Raw genomic sequence first — 18150 nt, 5'->3', positions numbered from 1 at the left:
CTACCACAGCTGTAAATGAATCCCAACTGCTCCTCTAGGTCTGTATCACGCACTCACTTTTTATTGTCCTGGATGGCAGCATCTGACTGGCAAGCCTAAGTCATGCTTATACCGTGGAAGAAAGCAGGGAAGAGATGGTGCATTTGACCCTACCTCCCACCAAGAATAATGTAATGGGAAGATTCTCCCCCAAATAAGAAGGTAAGGTGGTTGAATTTTTGGACAGTTGAAATGAAAAGTACACTTTAGAGAATAAGTGATTAAATTGACATAGCAAAGAATTCATCTAGGAGAATGGTCAGAGATCAGGTTAGAAATACAGGTAGGAACCAAGTTATACAGTTCCTCCCAATATTTCCCAGGCAAGGTAATTTCGTATTTATGCTATAGATGTGGGGGGAGGGGAGTTTTGAGGTTTATCTGTAGAGGAGTAACACTATTAAAGGGATTGTTTGGATAATTAAGGTGATCCATTTTGGAAGGCTGGATTAGACAGGAAGCCACTGCAGAAAGGGAGATCAGTTCATGAGTGTTTGCAATAGTTGAGGTTCCAGAGATTAGCCATTAATCTGCAATCCAGAAAAGTTGAGCTGGATCCTCAAATATCAAAGATAAAAGCAGATCCTAAGTCTGGATCAGGAGCCAAGCATAGCAGACTAGGAAAAGGATGAAGGGGAGAAGGGAAGCCAGGCTTAGAAAGTCTCTCCAAGGAATTTCACTAAGTGGATTGCTGCTCTCTGCACCTGTTGTTTCTTCAGTGTAGACACTAGTACATCTGCTCCCACCTGGGGATACCTTAAAGGCATCTCATGGTCTCTGCCAGGTATCAGTGAAGGGTGGAACAAGAGTCGGGCAATGTTGAATGATAGACTGATGGTATTAGGAAAAAAATATGGAGGGAAATGTGAAGGACAAGTTTGATGGAAAAGGGTGACTTCCACTAGAAAGACTTATATGTAGAGATGTTTGCAGGAAATTGGAAATGCAAGCCTACAGCTCAAGAAAAAGTAGGGGACTTTAGAGAAGGTGCCTGAAGGAACTAACATTTATTAAATGGCTGCTATAAGCCAGGCACTTTCACATCTTAGCCTTTGCATCAACCCTGACTGAGGTGATATAATTTCCCCCTATTTTATTGGTGAAGAACCTGAGGATCTGACATTAGGTTCTTCTCCAAGTTCAAACAACTATTATGCGGTGTACCCAAAACCTACATACTCTGACTACCAGATTCTCTATACATTTTAAAATCATATTTTGGCTGAATTTGGAAATTCATTGCAACTATAGACTAATGGAATGGTGAGAGAAACTAAGTTAAAATAAAAGTGCCAAGAAAAAAAAAGCCAAGGCCATACAAATAGTAAGGAAACTGGTTTAGTTAACAGAAAGTAAGCTGGGAAGCTAGAGACAAGCTGTAAATATATGAAAGCCAGGATTCACAAGAAAAGTATTCATAGAAGTATTCATAAGAAAAAAATTGAGGGAGCAAAAAATTATTTACCATCTTGGAATCCAGGAGGTTTTTAAACTTCTATTTTTAGTTCTGCGTAGATGGTGGGATTTTCCTGCCTCGGCTCTTTTAGTGAGAAAGGCTAACATTTTCACAAAATATCATTACCATGATTTTTATAACAAATTCTCCAGAAGGTAAAATTAATTTAAAAAGGAAAAGGAAATAATGAAATAGAACAGTGGAATGAGAACAGTAAAGTGCCCATTTGAGTTATTAAGGAGGCATAATTTGGACTTTTTAGTTTGAGCATAGACTGAATATTATTACTCCCAAGTACTTATCAGACAACAGTAGCCAGCCATCTCTTCTTCATCATCACCCATACTTGCTCAACCCCTTGTGGAGGTTTTTTTTTTTAAGATTTTATTCATTTATTTGAGATAGAGAGAGAATGAAAGATAGAGAGCATGAGAGGGAGGAGGGTCAGAGGGAGAAGCAGACTCCCTGCTGAGCAGGGAGCCTGATGCGGGACTCGATCCCGGGACTCAAGGATCATGACCTGAGCCGAAGGCAGTCGCTTAACGAACTGAGCCACCCAGGCGCCCCGCTCAACCCCTTGTAATATGGCTGCTGAAACTGGTCCCTTACAAGTCATTAGAGGTCTTCTAGTTGCTAAATCCAGTGGCTTCCCCAGTCTGTCTTCTCCAGTGTGATTCTTCATAGCAGTATCAAATGAAAATATCTTAAGTATTTAGGAGAATAGAACCAAAGGGCTTTGAGACTGATTATTTGTAGAGGGTAAGGAAGAGGAAAGAATTAAACTTGGCATCCAAATTCCAGTCTTGGAAACTGAATGGATTAACAAAAATAGGGGAATCAAGTTGAGCCAAGGCAGGATGAGCAAATGATGACCACAACTGGAAAAATCAAGTCATGTGTGTATGCTTTATCTTCTTAAGTGAATTAAAAATTCTTGAAGGCAGCAAGATCATGAGAATTTTTCTTCTCTCTTTTTTTTTCTTTTGTAATTCCTCCTGTATCTGAATATCCAAATCTCTTTCAACATGTCCTCCCTCTGCTACCTTTTTAGAAAGGATCTTTGGTCTCAGGTTCACTCCCACCAAGAATGCCTGTACTACTGTTCTTTTGAAGACAATGTTCTTACTGTAATAAGGATTTCAGCCAATAAAGAGAAATATGGAAAGTCCCTAACTCCCACAATACCATTGCCAGAAGTCTTTAAAGGTCAATTAAAATTTACCAAAGTGTTGTTATAGCAAAGGAGAATTGCAAAGTAGGAGAAGACAACTTCAAACCTAAGGTTAAATACTACTATTTTTATAGAACAAAGCAAAAGATCAAAATAACTTAAAATCATTATAGGGGAAGTTCCTCATGAGCATAATTTCTACTATCTAGCTAGTCTGACTCTTCTAACATTAACCCTTTCTCTCACACAGTGCTGTTTTTTGTTTTTATATTAATACTTTGCATTGCAAATGATCTTACTATTTAAGAATCCTCCACCCTTTATTTCTAGAGTACTGGGCAGGATCCATCCCATCTCTGTCCCAACCACAATAGCATAATTGCTAGAAGAACACAGTAAGTTATAGAAATTTTCCAAAGTTTCATTTATTCCCTTCGACTAATACCTGGAGAAGAGGAAGGGAAATAAGGAAGATAGGGACTTTGGCAAGACAGTTCAAGGCTGGACTTTTGTATTCCAATGGAATAAATGTCTCAGTGTGACCTTTGGTACTCCAAGTGTGGTCCCTTTTAATAGATCTTTATCAATGTGACAGCCAGATAAGCTTTCTCTTTCTTCCCAGTTTCCAAGCAAATAAATATTGATCCAAAGGCACACATGTGTGTGCACACACAAGCATATACTTCTTGCCCCCAAGAAAAAACATTGATATTTAGAAAAACGTAGTCTAAAGTCTTATGAGGAAAGTAAAACCTTTTCCTATATAAAATATGGTCTTCAAAGACCCTATCACCAGCGGGAGAGTATTCCATACATGCAGAGATGAGTCAATCCCTTTGTTAACCCCATCATCTAAACCTTGTACAGGGGCAGTGAGAGGGCTTATTAGCCTTAAATTCAAGTAATCTTCCCCTCCCCAGGATGGAAGTAGTTTGGGGTAGGGGATGGGTGGTTCTCATGGTTCATTCCTTTACACTGATGCTATAGCATGGGGAAGATATGCTTAGTATTTAACCATGGCGGCAACAGAAGTCAGTCATTTAGATGCTGGCCAGGATCTTGAAATACATATTTCTATCCCAAAATAATTTCCTTCCAGATCTTCAGGACAACTATGCGAAGTCTAAAGGTAGCTCTCCCAGCAGCCATGCTGATTATTGGGAACTTTCTAAGGACTTCTGCAAATGCCTCCCCAGTTGGTGCCTGGCCTCATAGCAGGAACAGATGTTGATTACTTAGCATCCAAAGAGAGCCCAAGATAAAATAAATGCTGACCCTGGCCCATAGATCGATTGTCTTTTTACCCAAAGGCACCTTTCCCATCTGCCAGTTTCATTAGTAGATTGTCTGCCTTTAAAATCTGGTGGACCAGGCCTATCCCATTCTGGCTCTACTTACCCAGAACTGGAAAGAATGCAACTCTCCTTCCCCCAACATTAGTATCTTTTCCTGTGTCTCTGTATTACCATAGCAATGACACATGCCTCCATCTCAATGCTGGTCACATAATATTACAGTTTATCTGCCTGCATGTCTGTCTTTCTTGCTTGTCTCTGAGCTCCAGGAGGGCAGGAACTTTTTCTTTTTTAGTGAAATATAGTTGACACACAATATTACCTTAGTTTCAGGTGTACAATCACATAGTGATTTGACAACTCTATAAATTATGCTCTGTTCACTGTAAGTGTAGGTGCCATCTGTCAGCATACAAGGCTATTACAATATCATTGACTATATTCCCTAAGCTATACCTTTCATCCCTGTGACTTATTCATTCCATAACTGGAAACCTGGATCTTCTACTCTCCTTCACCCATTTTGTCCATCCCCCTGTCCCTCTTCCCTCTGGCAACTATCAGTTTGTTCTCCGTGTTTATGGGTCTGTTTCTGTTTTGTTTGTTTAGATTCCACATATAAATGAAATCATATGGTATTTTCTCTTTCTGTCTGACTTATTTCACTTAGCATAATACCCTCTAGGTCCATCCATGTTGCCACAGATGGCAAGATCTCATTCTTTTTTATAGCTGAGTAATAGTCCATTGTGTGTGTGTGTGTGTGTGTGTGTGTGTGTGTGTGTGTACATATACCACATCTTCTTTATCCATTCATCTACTGATGAACACTTGGCTCCCTTCCATATCTTGGCTATTATAAATAATGCTGTAATAAACATAGGGGTATATATATCTTTTCTTTTTTTTTAAGATTTATTTATTTATTTGAGAGGGAGAGAGTGGGGGGAGGGCAAAGGAAGAGGGAGAGAGAAATTCCAAGCAGAATTTGGAGCCTCGCATGGGGCTTGATCTTAAAACCCTGAGATCACAACCTGAGATGAAACCAAGAGGACACTCAACTGACTGTGCCACCCAGGCGCCCCTACACATATCTTTTCAAAATTAGTGTTTTCATTTTATTTTGGGTAAATACCCAGTAGTGGAATACTGGATCATATAGCAGTTCCATTTTTAGTTTTTTGAGAAACCCAGGAGGGCAAGAACTTAAATGTATTTTGTCATTCCTTCTCTCCTCTCCCACTCAGTACAATGGGAGGCACATATTAAGTGCTCAGTGGGGTTGGGATTGCTTTAAACTGCTCAGCCTGAGGCAATAAACAAGAATTATTTGCATGATTATTTCACCTATTAATTCAGTTTTAGTTGGGGAAAAATGGTCAAAAGTGTATTGGAAGACCAGACACTTTTACAATCTCCAAACTATTCAAATGGAATAATTTCTCTCTTTGAATTTAATCTGGTTCTCTAAATCTTTCTGGATAACCCATTAAAAGCTGTGATCTGTTTTTGCTTTTCCCCACATTCTCCTTCTACAATCAGGTTACTATATCACCCTGAGACTTTTCTTGCTAAAGCAGCCCAAGGCCCTCATGCTCCCTTATTCCCATGTCCCCAGTGGCACCTGTTGTCCTTCCTTCCAGTCCTCAATTGTGGAGCATTGCTTTGAGAACAAAGGCATGAATTCATCGCTTTTGTTCCTTGAGGGGATTTGGAAGCACTTGGAACCCTGGAGCCTAAGTAGGGAGTTGCTTATACCAGCTGAAACAATCACAGGATCCAGACTGGAGACAGTGTTTAAAAAAAAAAGAAAAAGGAAAAAACTCTTCCCATTCAGCTGGCTCTCCATTCAGCCTGGGGCGGTGGGGGTGGCTTAGTATGTGAACCTAGCTAGCAGCAGCATTCCTGGAAGACCGGTGCATTGCTGAGCTTTCTGGTGAACTTCATCCACCTGTCATGCTGGGCCTTGGACAGGAGCCAGGACAGGCAGGAAATAATAGGCTGCAGGATACCGGTGTGTGTCAGTGGCCCCGACCCTCCCATTCCTGAGCACAGATGAGCTAGAAGCCTGCGAGATGTCACCGCGCCTCAGATGGGCTCAGGAGACCACAAAAAGACTAGTTGAGGGAGGGGGAGGCCTAGAAGGGATGACGAGCTCTCTTTAGGACTGCAGAATCATCTCTGTAGGGAAATGGCCCTGGCTCTTAGTCAGACACATCCCTTTGTTCTTACTGACCTCATCCTGCACACATAAGGCTGAGCCTTAGATCCAAAGGAGAATGTCTGCGTCCTTCCCACCTCCACATCCCCCCTCCCCTTGGCCTCCCTAGTCAGTCACAGAACTGGCTGCAATGACATCAACTGACTAGAATTACATAAAACTTCCCTTTTCAACTCCCAGACTCCTGGATTCATATTTTGCTTTGTTTTTAATTTCCAAATGATTTCCCTTTGTCCAGCTGGCTTTCTCCCCTCCCCGCCCCTATCTCCGTCAATTTTCATTTCCTATTTTCCATTAGCAGGTTTCAGACAATGAGGTGGAAGAAACATGGGTTCTCAAGAAGCTCTAACTCATGAGGATGACCAATACTGGGCAAGTTGAAAATATTTTAGTCCAGAAACAACTTTTAGGTGCCAGGTGGGGTCATATTAAAGTAGCATCAACCTTTGTTCTGGGAAGAAAGAGGTTTCAGACAGTTCTTCCTCCTTGTGAGCCTTCTTATAGCCAATTCTACTGTGGGTGATGAAAGTAGGGAAAAACAGGCATTTACCTTCACATCTGGATGCTGGAGATGGGCCACCTACAGGTGTCATTCATAGATTTGAAATTAACAAGCCTGTAGGCCAGAGTGTCTCAAATTCTAATATGTATATGAATCACCAGGGGATTTTGTTAAGATGCTACAGGTTGGGGGGGTGGGGTGGGCCTGAGAGTCTGCACTTCTAACAATATCCCAGGTGATACTGAGGCAGCTGGTTCTCAGACCACACTTTGAGTAGCAAGGCTACACTTACCTGGCAGTTTGTTTTGGGAGATTTATCCTGAGAGAACATAGATAATAAAGCTATATTGGGGCAGGAAGTCCTCATCTAAGAAGGAGGACTGTGTAATGGAAAGAGGACTAATTAGGAGCGAGGAAACCAGGGCTGTATTCCAGGTTATGCAACAAGCTAACTGGGTACAATCTGGGTGAACTATAACCTCCCCGAGCTACAAGGAGGAAATTAAACTAGGTTGGTAAATCCCCAATGTTTTCATATTGGATGTGTGTTTGGAAGGATTTTGTCCACTAAATATATTGTAAACAACAGAATAACCCATGTGATTTTACCCTACACAAATGAATAATCTAGATTGATTCTTTTGAACTTTAGAACATGTATCAAGGCATAAACAGAAACACCCATTAGGAAACCTCTGGATTTGATGGTGTCCAACGTCCCTTCTTAACACCGACATCCTGTGATCTCTGTAATAGGTATAAAAGAGAAAGAGGGATGGATTTCCATGTGTATAAAGTATAAATTTCTATCAACAAAGTTTGGTTTGTTTATTTATTTATTTATTTATTTATTTATTTATTTATTTATTTATTTATTTATTTATTTTTTAAGATTTGTTTGACAGAGAGAGAGCACAAGCAGGGAAGCGGCAGGCAGAGGGGAGAGGGAGAAGTAGGCTCCCCATGGAGTAGGGAGTTCGATGCGGGGCTCTATCCCAGGGCCCTGGGATCATGACCTGAGCCAAAGGCAGACATTTAATGACTGAGCCACTGAGGCACCCCAACAAAGGTTGGTTTAATGCTGGATATGTTATTGAGAAGGTTCAATGATGAATACATTATTGAGGGAAGATGTTGAATTTCTTTCCCTAAAAATAGCTAGGAGAGAAGAGAAAAGCATTATGCTAAGCTGTTGAAAGGACATATCTGTCTAAACGCAAGAGAAATGACTGCATATGTTCTTAGTGACACCTGCCCCATGTTTCTCAGTGACCCAGCAGGAGACAGGGGGCACACTCAAGTCAGAATGATTTGAGGAGGGCTTATTAAAGGGGCTATTTTCAAAGGTATGGGTGGATTTCCTCCATTCAAGGCTCCAAGCTGTGAAGGGAAAGCTTTTAGGGAATTCGAGGAGAACTGTGCTTTACTTACACGATTAGCAATTTCTCACAGCATTGCATTGGCACCTTTGTCGTGACTTAGGTGACCGTTCCTGTCATACATGGGTCAACCTCTGGACTTACTTTTCTGTTCGTTGTCTATCCTTGTTCCACTATCACGCATTTTAAAATCCTACAGCTTTAAAATAAGTCTCCATATATGGTAGTATAAGTAGTGTAAGTCCTCTGATTTTGTTCTTCTTAAACACTTTGTTCTTCTTAGCCCCTTGCATTTCCAAATATTTTTTGTCAGTTCCCCAAAAAATACAGCTTGGATTCTGATCATAACTGTATGGCATCTACAGATTAATTTGGGGAGAAGTTGTCACAATATTGAGTCATTCAACTCATGATTACCATATGTGTTCACATTTGTTTTGGTCTTTTATTCCTTTCTGTAAAATCCTTTACAAGTTTTTTGGTATCAAGGTTATACTGTCCTCCTAAAGTGAGTGGGGAAGCACTCCCTATTTATCTAATCACTAAAAGAATTCTGTTTCTCTCCTGCACCTTTTTTTTGCAGTATTTGTTGTTGTTGTTTTAAAGGGTTTATTTATTTATTTGACAGAGAGAGAGACAGCGAGAGAGGGAACACAAGCAGGAGGAGTGGGAGAGGGAGAAGCAGACTTCCCGCCGAGCAGGGAGCCCGATGCGGGGCTCGATCCCAGGACCCTGAGATCATGACCGGAGCCGAAGGCAGACGCTTAACGACTGAGCCACCCAGGCGCCCCTTTTTGCAGTATTTGTATAAGTACTTTGCCTTTTTGTTTTTCATTCATCTTCAAATATATGAATTCTACCTGGTGCTATCTGCCGATGGTTCCCGGGGGATTATCTTAGACAATCAAGAGTTTTCCTTATGACACAGGGTGGTAGTTTGTGTTAGTGAGTTCTTTCTGCTTTCAAGTTTTCACTTTCTAAATAAAAGAATACTGCTTTTTCCCCTTATGGAGTGTCATTTATTTGTAAGTACTGCCAGGTTTGTCTGAGATCTACAGTTGTATTTTAAGTGGTATGTTCTTTAACATTTATGTTATAGAGCCTCTTCAGAGACCTCAAATTGATTTTGTCCAGTTTTCGCAATCTGAAAGGGAATAATGTACATATTTGGCTTTTCTCACTGTTCACCTGAAACTTCTCAGACCTTAAGCTACTGAACTGGTTAACCATGAACTTTATTCAGAGTTCAGTAATTCAGTTACCTAGGGAGAGAGAGTGCCCGTGGGTGAACTCCCTATTTCCATGGTTTCTGCTTTTTGTTTATTGAAAGTATTGGGTCAGGATTCACTTTCCAATGTTGCATTCCGTCTGGTCTCTAACTCAGGCATAAGCTGCAGAAGTATATATAGTCTCCTTTGAGTGGCTAGTTGCTAGCTTTCTTCTTAAGATAACTAAGGCTTTAACTGTTGAATCACAGATCTGTACTTCTGAAACAAATAAGGCAACATATGTTAAGAAAAAAGAAAAAGAAGAAGATAGCAGGAGGGGAAGAATGAAGGGGAGTAAGTCGGAGGGGGAGACGAACCATGAGAGACGATGGACTCTGGAAAACACACTGAGGGTTCTAGAGGGGAGGAGGGTAGGGGGATGGGTTAGCCTGGTGATGGGTATTAAAGAGGGCACGTTCTGCGTGGAGCACTGGGTGTTATGCACAAACAATGAATCATGGGACACTACATCAAGAACTAATGATGTAATGTATGGTGATTAACATAATAAAAAAATTTTTTAAAAAGATAACTAAGGCTTTAATCTCAAGGCTTCTCTACTACTACTACTGAGAATAGACGGACCAAGTGGTATGTGTCTGTTCTGTCCCTTGACCTTTTTTTGGTCTCTCCTAATTACCCATTTGCAGGGGTCTCTTACTTTCTTGTGATTCTGCCTTTTTTTTTTCATGAGGAGGTGTCATAAATTAAGCTTAGAGTGAGAATACTCAGTCCCATCTGAAGTGTATCTCTTGGAGGTTCCTCAGAGTTGTCTTATGGATGGTATCACCTTTTCATTATTCTATTGGCTATTTTGATGAAAACCTGCAATGGAGAACCAGCTCCCAATGTTCCATGACTGCTTTGTACCCAGAAGTCGAGAAGGTCCTATACCATACCAAATTAATTTGTTTTCCCCATCCCCATATTAATTTGTTCATTGGCAGTATTATCATCAAATATTATTAAATACCAGCTACCATTTATTGAGGTCTTGCTCATGTGCTCAAAACTATTCCAGTGTGTTATGTTCATCTTTTTTCATGCAATTCTTATGAATAACCCTGTAAGACTGGAAAAATATAATATTCTCTCTCCCTCTCTCTCTTTTTCTCTCTCCCTTTCTCATTTTATAAACTAGGATACAGTATATACTCACATAGTGGTTAAGTGACTTGCCCAAGGTCACATGGCTATAGAATGGCAAAGGTAGGTTTTGTATTCAAATCTTCCTGACTCTACTACCTCTCCTCCTATCCATAGTGTTATAAGTTTATGACTTTGACCCACCTCCTCACCATTTTCTTCTCTGCCATTCACGCTTTTGGGCTTTTATTTTTTTAATTCACAACTTGATGAACTATGAAATGCCACTCCCTTCCCTCATGTCTTTCCATTCTAGCACCATATCTATATTGATATCAACACATGAATTTGTTCTTCCAAGTCAAAGAAATGATAGCCATGGCACAGGCCAGCAGGCTTATTCTTACTTTAGTTTTTGGCTTTTGTTGTTTTTTCTATCATGAGTTTGATCATTATAATGAGTTTTGTCATATTGATTTTTACAGTTTTGCTCTTTCTGTTCCAATTTCCCTATCTTTGATTTTTCCATGCATATATCCTCTATATTAATATCTGAAAATGATAATATTTCTGTTATTCTTCCAAGCCCTGGCATTCACAATTTCCCTTTAGAATCTTTTTTTTTTTAAGATTTATTTGTTTATCTGAGAGAGAGAGGGAGAGTGTGATTGCAGGCGAGCATGAGCAGAGGCAGAGGGAGAGACAGAGAAGTGGACTTCCCGCTGAGTGTGGAACCAGAAGTGGGGCTCCATCTCACGACCCTGAGATCATGACCTGAGCCAAAACCAAGAGAGGGATGCTTAACTGACTATACCACCCAGGTGCCCCCAGAATTTCTTTTTATCTTAGTTAATTTGCTCCATTCACTCTGGTGACTTAGGCAAGCAAACTTCACTTCTCTGGACTATACTTTTCTCATAATTTAGCATTGCTTTCTCAACTACCAAAAGTTTGCTTACTCTCCAAATACTTTTGTCAGTTTACTAACCTGTAAAAAAAAAAAAAAAAAAAAACAACTGATGAGAGGGGCATCTGGGTGGCTCAGTTGGTTAAGTGTCTGCCTTTGGCTCAGGTCATGATCCCAGGGTCCTGGGATCAAGCCCTGCATTGGGCTCCCTGCTCAGTGGGGAGCCTGCTTTTCCCTCCCCCTCTGCCTGCCACTCCCCCTGCTTGTGCTCTCTCTCTCTCTTGCTCTATGTCTCTCAAATAAATAAAAAAAAAAATCTTCAAAAAAATTGATAAGAACAGCAAAGTCTTCTATTTTATAGGTAATAAATTCTATTCCCTAAATGTTACATAAATCCTATCAGTTCTGCTTTTTTTTTTTTTGGTAAGTATATTCCAGTCTGTTAAAAACTTGAGTAAAGAATCACCTTTCAATTTATTTTTTTAAAGATTTTATTTATTTATTTGAGAGAGAGAGAATGAGAGATAGAAAGCACAAGAGGGAGGAGGGTCAGAGGGAGAAGCAGACTCCCTGCTGAGCAGGGAGCCCGATGCGGGACTCGATCCTGGGACTCTAGGACCATGACCTGAGCCGAAGGCAGCCGCTCAACCAACTGAGCCACCCAGGCGCCCCACCTTTCAATTTAATCTCTCTTATAAACTATTTTTTAAATACTTGGCTTCAGAAATTACCAAGTAAGTTGCTTACTTCTGACCTTATCCCTCCTTTCCCACATATACCGGAAATCTCTTCCCATTTCCATCCTCGCTACAGTGTGCAAGAAACAGTCTATATTCTTAAAACATTCTATTTCCCCTTCTTGATAGCATACTCATACTCATCCTTATTTTTATTGAGATATAACTGAGCTATAACATTGTGTAAGTTTAAATATGACATGACTTCCCATTTTATTGCCAGGATCATAAAACTCCAAATGAATTCTTTAGCTTTGATTCATCTTTCAAATATAAATCATAGGGTTTACACCCACCTCTTTTCCTACCATTCCTACAGTTTCTTCTACCATTTATTCGTGTGAAGGCTCCCATACTCCAGTTCCTTTTAATGCGTTAAGTGTTCCTCTTTATAGTCAACCTTGTACATTGCTCTAAAATTACAACTAATATTTCTTCTCTCAATGCCTTGTGCTCATTTCCTATGTTATTTGACTAACAAATTATTACTTGAACTTGGACTTGTACTCATTATCATTTAATTTTAATTAGTGCTTTTGTGCTTCTTCTGAATTCTTCTTTTCCTCACACCATGCTACTTGACTTCTACTACCCTTCTGATTTATCTGAGGCTCAGTTATTCTTCTCTACTAGATTAACATTCTCTTTTTCTGGGTCTTGGTTCCAATTACATTAAGTCAAAGAATCAGTGGGGAACCTAGACAAACAGTTTTGGAAACAGGAGAAGAACTATCAGCCATCAAGCTGCTGTTGGAATGAATAAAATCCAGCCAATTCCCCAGCCTTATGTCTATCCACTCAAGATTTAAAGTCCTAAGAGACGAAGTCAGATTGCCCAAGCCTAAGTATCAGGTTGGTCAGAGAAAGGAGCTGATAGAAATAGCCTTCAGGAACCCTTTAAGTTTCAAATACAGTAAAGGAAGGGAAAGAACTCTATATTTATAATTCCTGTAAATTTATATAAAATGGGAGTAGGTTATTTTCCATCAGGAAATTGGGATGTTGTCAAGGAAGGAGAATGAACAGAAAGAGGAGTGAATGCAGTGAATGAAACAATGTAGGTACCCCGTATGGGCTTTTAGTCTCCTGTCTTCTCTTTCTTTTCAAATAAAGAGAGACACTCTCCATTCAGTTGGGCAGGCATTACCAGCTCAGTTTTTTTTTTTTTTTTTTTTTTTTTTAAGTAGGCTCCATACCCAGCATGGAGCCCAATGTGGGGCTTGAGGTCATGACCCTGAGATCAAGACCTAAACTGAGATCAAGAGTTGGAAACTTAACCAACCAAGCCACCCAGATGCCCCACCAGCTCAGTTCTTTTAACTCCCCTCTCTTGTATGCTAGATGCTGTCCCTGCTGTCCCTGCTAGCACATTGAAAAGAACAGAGATCGGGGCACCTGGGTGGCTCAGTCGTTAAATGTCTGCCTTCGGCTCAGGTCATGATCCCGGGGTCCTGGGATCGGGCCCCGCATCGGGCCTCGCATCGGGCTCTCTGCTCCGCGGGAGGCCTGCTTCTCCCTCTCCCACTCTCCCTGCTTGTGTTCCCTCTCTCGCTGTCTCTCTCTCTGTCAAATAAATAAATAAAATCTTAAAAAAGAAAAGAAAAGAAAAGAAAAGAGATCTATGAACCTATAGAGCTTGTGTAAGCTCCCTGAACCTCATTTTTATCACCCATGATATTGAAACATGCTTCCTTATTTTTTGTGAAGATTATTAGTGGTAAGATACAGTGCCTGATACACAGCCTCTTGTATCCCCCACCACCTCTTCTTCAGACTATCTCCTAGGTGATTTTCACATTCATCAAGGCAGTTATTCATAATCTCCTTCCACAGAAAGCCCTCTCAAAACCAGTTCTCCACATCAGAAATGCTTTCCATTCTTATACTTCCTATGCAGATTTACTTGGTTGGCATGCCTCTGGCTGTCAGTTCTAAGAGCTAAATCTCTTCTCTGTCCCTAATGGAAACAACACAGCAGGTACATCCCCTACTTGTCACAGTGCTACTGCCCATGTATTTTTTCAGTCTAAATATCAGGTCCACCTGCTACATTTACCATGTGCATCACTCACATTACCTCCCTAAGTGACTTGTGGTCTTTCCTAAAGTCACATGATGCCATCAATTCTGCAACTCTCTTTTCTCTGAGATGGGTTCCAAATTAAGTTCAATTTATCCCTTCTAGGGCTTTATATCAAACTCCTTACTTCAAGAAAATGGATTATGAAAATATGGCCTATATTTTTCCAATGTCAGAGTCAGTGCCTTCATTCTGTAGCTAAGCAGTAGAGCAGGAGATACCTTGGGTATCAAATCCTTATACTAATAAGTGGATCTTAGTGTCTATGAATTGCCAGGCCTACTTTGGTTGTTACAGAAATTAGTAACATATAGTTCCTGCCCTCCAATAGCCTACAGTCTAGTGAGGTATAAGAGACATAGGCAAATAGGTCAATTACACCACAGTGTGGTAAGTGGGAGCACAATGAAGGTGTGAGGCTGGTTGGGAAAGTTTAAAATGAATCACAAGAATGAGTGGAGGTGAACTGGACAAACAAATGGGGAAGGTGATCCGGACTGAGTGTATGCAAAAACACAGTGTTGAAAGAGATCTGAGTATGGTTAGGGAATGGGTCTTGACTACAGAGAGTTGAAGGGTTGGATGGGGTTGGGGGGGTGTGATCTTGAGACACTTAGTAAACTAATGCCTGCAAAAGAGCCACCTGTTTTATAAGTAAAATTGTACTGGAGCACAGCCATACCTACTCATTCACGTATTGTCTGTGGCTGCTTTATTGCTATGATGGCAGAGTTGGTAGTTGCCACAGAGACCATTTGGCCTGCAGAGGAGAAAATATTTACTATCTGGCCCTTTACAGAACAAGTTTACCAATGGACGCCATAAAGATGTGAAACAGAGCACAATGACCTTAGAAAGGCATACAAAAGAGTCTAGACTATTCAGAGGAGCAACAGAAAGGTTGATGAAGGATTTAAATAAGGGAATGACATGCTCATCAGATTGGTGTTTTAGGAAAACCACTTTGGCTGCATATGAAGAATGGATTAGAGGGAGCAAGACTGAAGGGAGGGGCACCAGTGAGAATATACTGCAATAATCCAGACAGGTGAAGATACACATGAACTAGTATATGCCCAGAACTGTGACAGAAGATACTTATGGAAGAGAATAATAGGTAGCATTGTCTTTTCTTAGAGTTTTATTCTGTGACCACTCTTCTTCTTTTGTTCTTGATTTCCTATGTGCTTCCCTCTCTTCCTCCTGAGTTTTTTCCCAGTGTGATCAGCCTTTTCCCTTCTTCAAACATCCTATTCATATTTGAGACTATATCCGTTGTTAAAGTCAGGCAGGTAGAGACTTCAGGAATCTGCATGTCTGAACTTCTACAGTTGTGCTGTTGCTGGTGTAGCTTATCTGTCCCCAAATCTGAACCACTGACTTATGATTTTCCTCTTCCTCCTCCTCCTATCTTAGTCTGTCTACTTGGGCCACTGGAACCTCCCAATATTTCACTGCTCACCCAAAGTACCATGTTGCTGCTGTCCCAGCATGCACCATTCACCATCAAGTCCAAGCTTTTGAAGTTGGAAACAATTATCCTAATTGTTTATGTAGAGTAAATCTGATGATGAGACAGGTTAAATTGCCCAAAGTCACAGCAAATTAGTAGAAAACCAAGTTTCCTAATTCCTTACCTTGAGCTCTTTCTAACAGTTGTAAGTTCCTGTCCCAAATTAGGGAAATAAAATAACAATCACCATTTTAGCTCTATGATAGATCACTTGAAGGAAGTTTGTAAATAGCCATGTACCTGTCCCAGCTACTTGACTATAAATAGTTTTCTTAAGAAATTCCACTGACTAGATCAATTGCTTCCTGATGTAGAAATCCAACTAAAAGTGTCAGAAACCACCTGGAATCCAATTATGAAATAAAGGAGGACTTAATACCCAGGCTGGAAGTAGGAAAATGACAGATGATACTTTAGCTTTGAAATATAAAAGGGCTATGGGATTTTATGGCTTTCATTTGGTTTTTATCTCATACCATCGTGTCCTTTAAATACCCAAGTTCCTGAGATAAATCACTCACCTCAAGAAATGACGGTCGCACAACGCTTTTGTAACCTGCAAAAATGTCACACATATTACCATCATTTTACAGTGACTTTGATATTTTACCTCTACTGCAAAAGAGTCACACATAACACAATGAAAACAGATGCTATCATTTTTGTAAGACTGAGTTTAAAGAAAGATGTGGGTGTTACTGAAAGGGTTGGTCTTTTCTAGTGAATTCCACAAGCAAGGTCTGTAGAGGACAACCATCAACCCTGGAAAATATCAGGACTATCAAGGGCATAGTTGCCAAGAGCTGACACCTAATGGACAGGATCTGGTTGTAGTAAGTAGCCCTGTCCTATCTGGCAGTCACTTGCCACATGTGGCTATTTATTTTACCTAACATAAAATTAAAAATTAAAAAAGACAAGAAATAACAAGTGTTGGTGAGGATGTGGAGAAAAGGGAACACTTGTGTACTGTTGGTGGGAATTTAAATGGAGGCAGCCACTATGGAAAACAATACGAAGTTTCCTCAAAATGTTAAAAATAGAACAGTCCTACAATCCAGCAATCTCATTTCTGGGGATATATCCAAAGGAAATGAAATCACTTTTTAAAAGAGATATCTGCATCCCATGTTCGTTGCAGGATTATTTATAATAACCAAGACATGGAAACAACCTAAGGGTCACGGACAGAGGAATAGATAAAGAAAATGGGGTATATATTTTTCAATGGGATATTATTAAGCCATGAAAATGAAGGAAAACCTGACATTTGGGACAACATGGATGGACCTTGAGAGTATTATGCTAAGTGAAATAAGTCAGACAAAGATACTGTATTATTTCACTTATATGTGAAATTTTAAAAAACTCAAAAAACAGGGAACATATTGCTAGTGTTGGGTAATAGTACTGTGTTGAAGGGGGTCAATATAGAGTTTTTTTTTTTTTATCATTGCAGAAAGTTCTATTGGACAGTGTTGTTACAGAGAAAGGCAGGATAAAGAAATAAAATGAACTGGGCGTGGAGGGGAACCATTACCAGATTTGGTCATAGCACAAGGAATAAACCAAGGCAGTGTGGCACAGAAGCTAGGAAGAGACATGAATTCTAGTAGAATTAGATTAGTCTAGTCCATTAGAACCTGTTGATTAACCTCTCTTGCTTGTTTTTCTCCTTTATAGTGGGCAGTGATTAGTGTTACTTTCCTACGGGGTTATTTTGAGGATTAAATGAGACCTTGTATGCAAAGGGCTTGGTAGATGCCTCGCATCATATGTGCTCACGAAATTATAGTGATTGTTCTGAGGGGTGAGGTCAATTCACCAAATAACTATTTCATGCTGAGATCTTTCCATCTAGTAGCTTGGACTTACTCACTTCAGAGTTGGGAAGAAGTCCTATCTCAAAACCCTAGTAATCTTGAATTTTTAAAAAACTTAAGTGATTATTGAGAGAGAGAGGTCAAGAGAAACACAGTTGATGAGCCCAATATCAGAAAGGATCTCCATCAGCTGCAGACAACAGAAAGTCCAAATAACCTATGACTTAAAACAGGAAGAGGTTTATTTGTCAAGGAAGTTATTTAGGTTTCTGCCCCAATATCTCTAGTGTATGGTTTCCATCCTCACAGTTTCTTTTCTTTCTTTCTTTCTTTTTTTTTAAGATTTTATTTATTTATTTGACAGAGAGCGAGAGAGGGAACACAAGCAGGGGGAGTGGGAGAGGGAGAAGCAGGCTTCCTGTGGAGCAGGGAGCCCAATGCGGGGCTCAATCCCAGGACCCTGGGATCACGACCTGAGCCAAAGGCAGATGCATAATGACTGAGCCACCCAGGCACCCCTCCATCCTCACAGTTTCATTATGTCAACTGCTCTTCCAGATACCATGTCTATAGTCCTGGAAGGATAAAATAGGCTTCACCTTTTTATTTAGGAAAGGGTGTTTCCACACACACCTTCTGCAACATCTCACTGACCAGAAGAACTCTGTGCCAC

This window comes from Eumetopias jubatus, unplaced genomic scaffold (assembly GCF_037043125.1).
Source record: "Eumetopias jubatus isolate StellerSeaLion01/CBP00866 unplaced genomic scaffold, mEumJub1_p1.0 scaffold_10, whole genome shotgun sequence".
Classification (NCBI taxonomy): domain Eukaryota; kingdom Metazoa; phylum Chordata; class Mammalia; order Carnivora; family Otariidae; genus Eumetopias; species Eumetopias jubatus.
The sequence above is the reverse complement of the archived record's forward strand: the minus strand, read 5'-3'. Positions refer to the sequence as shown.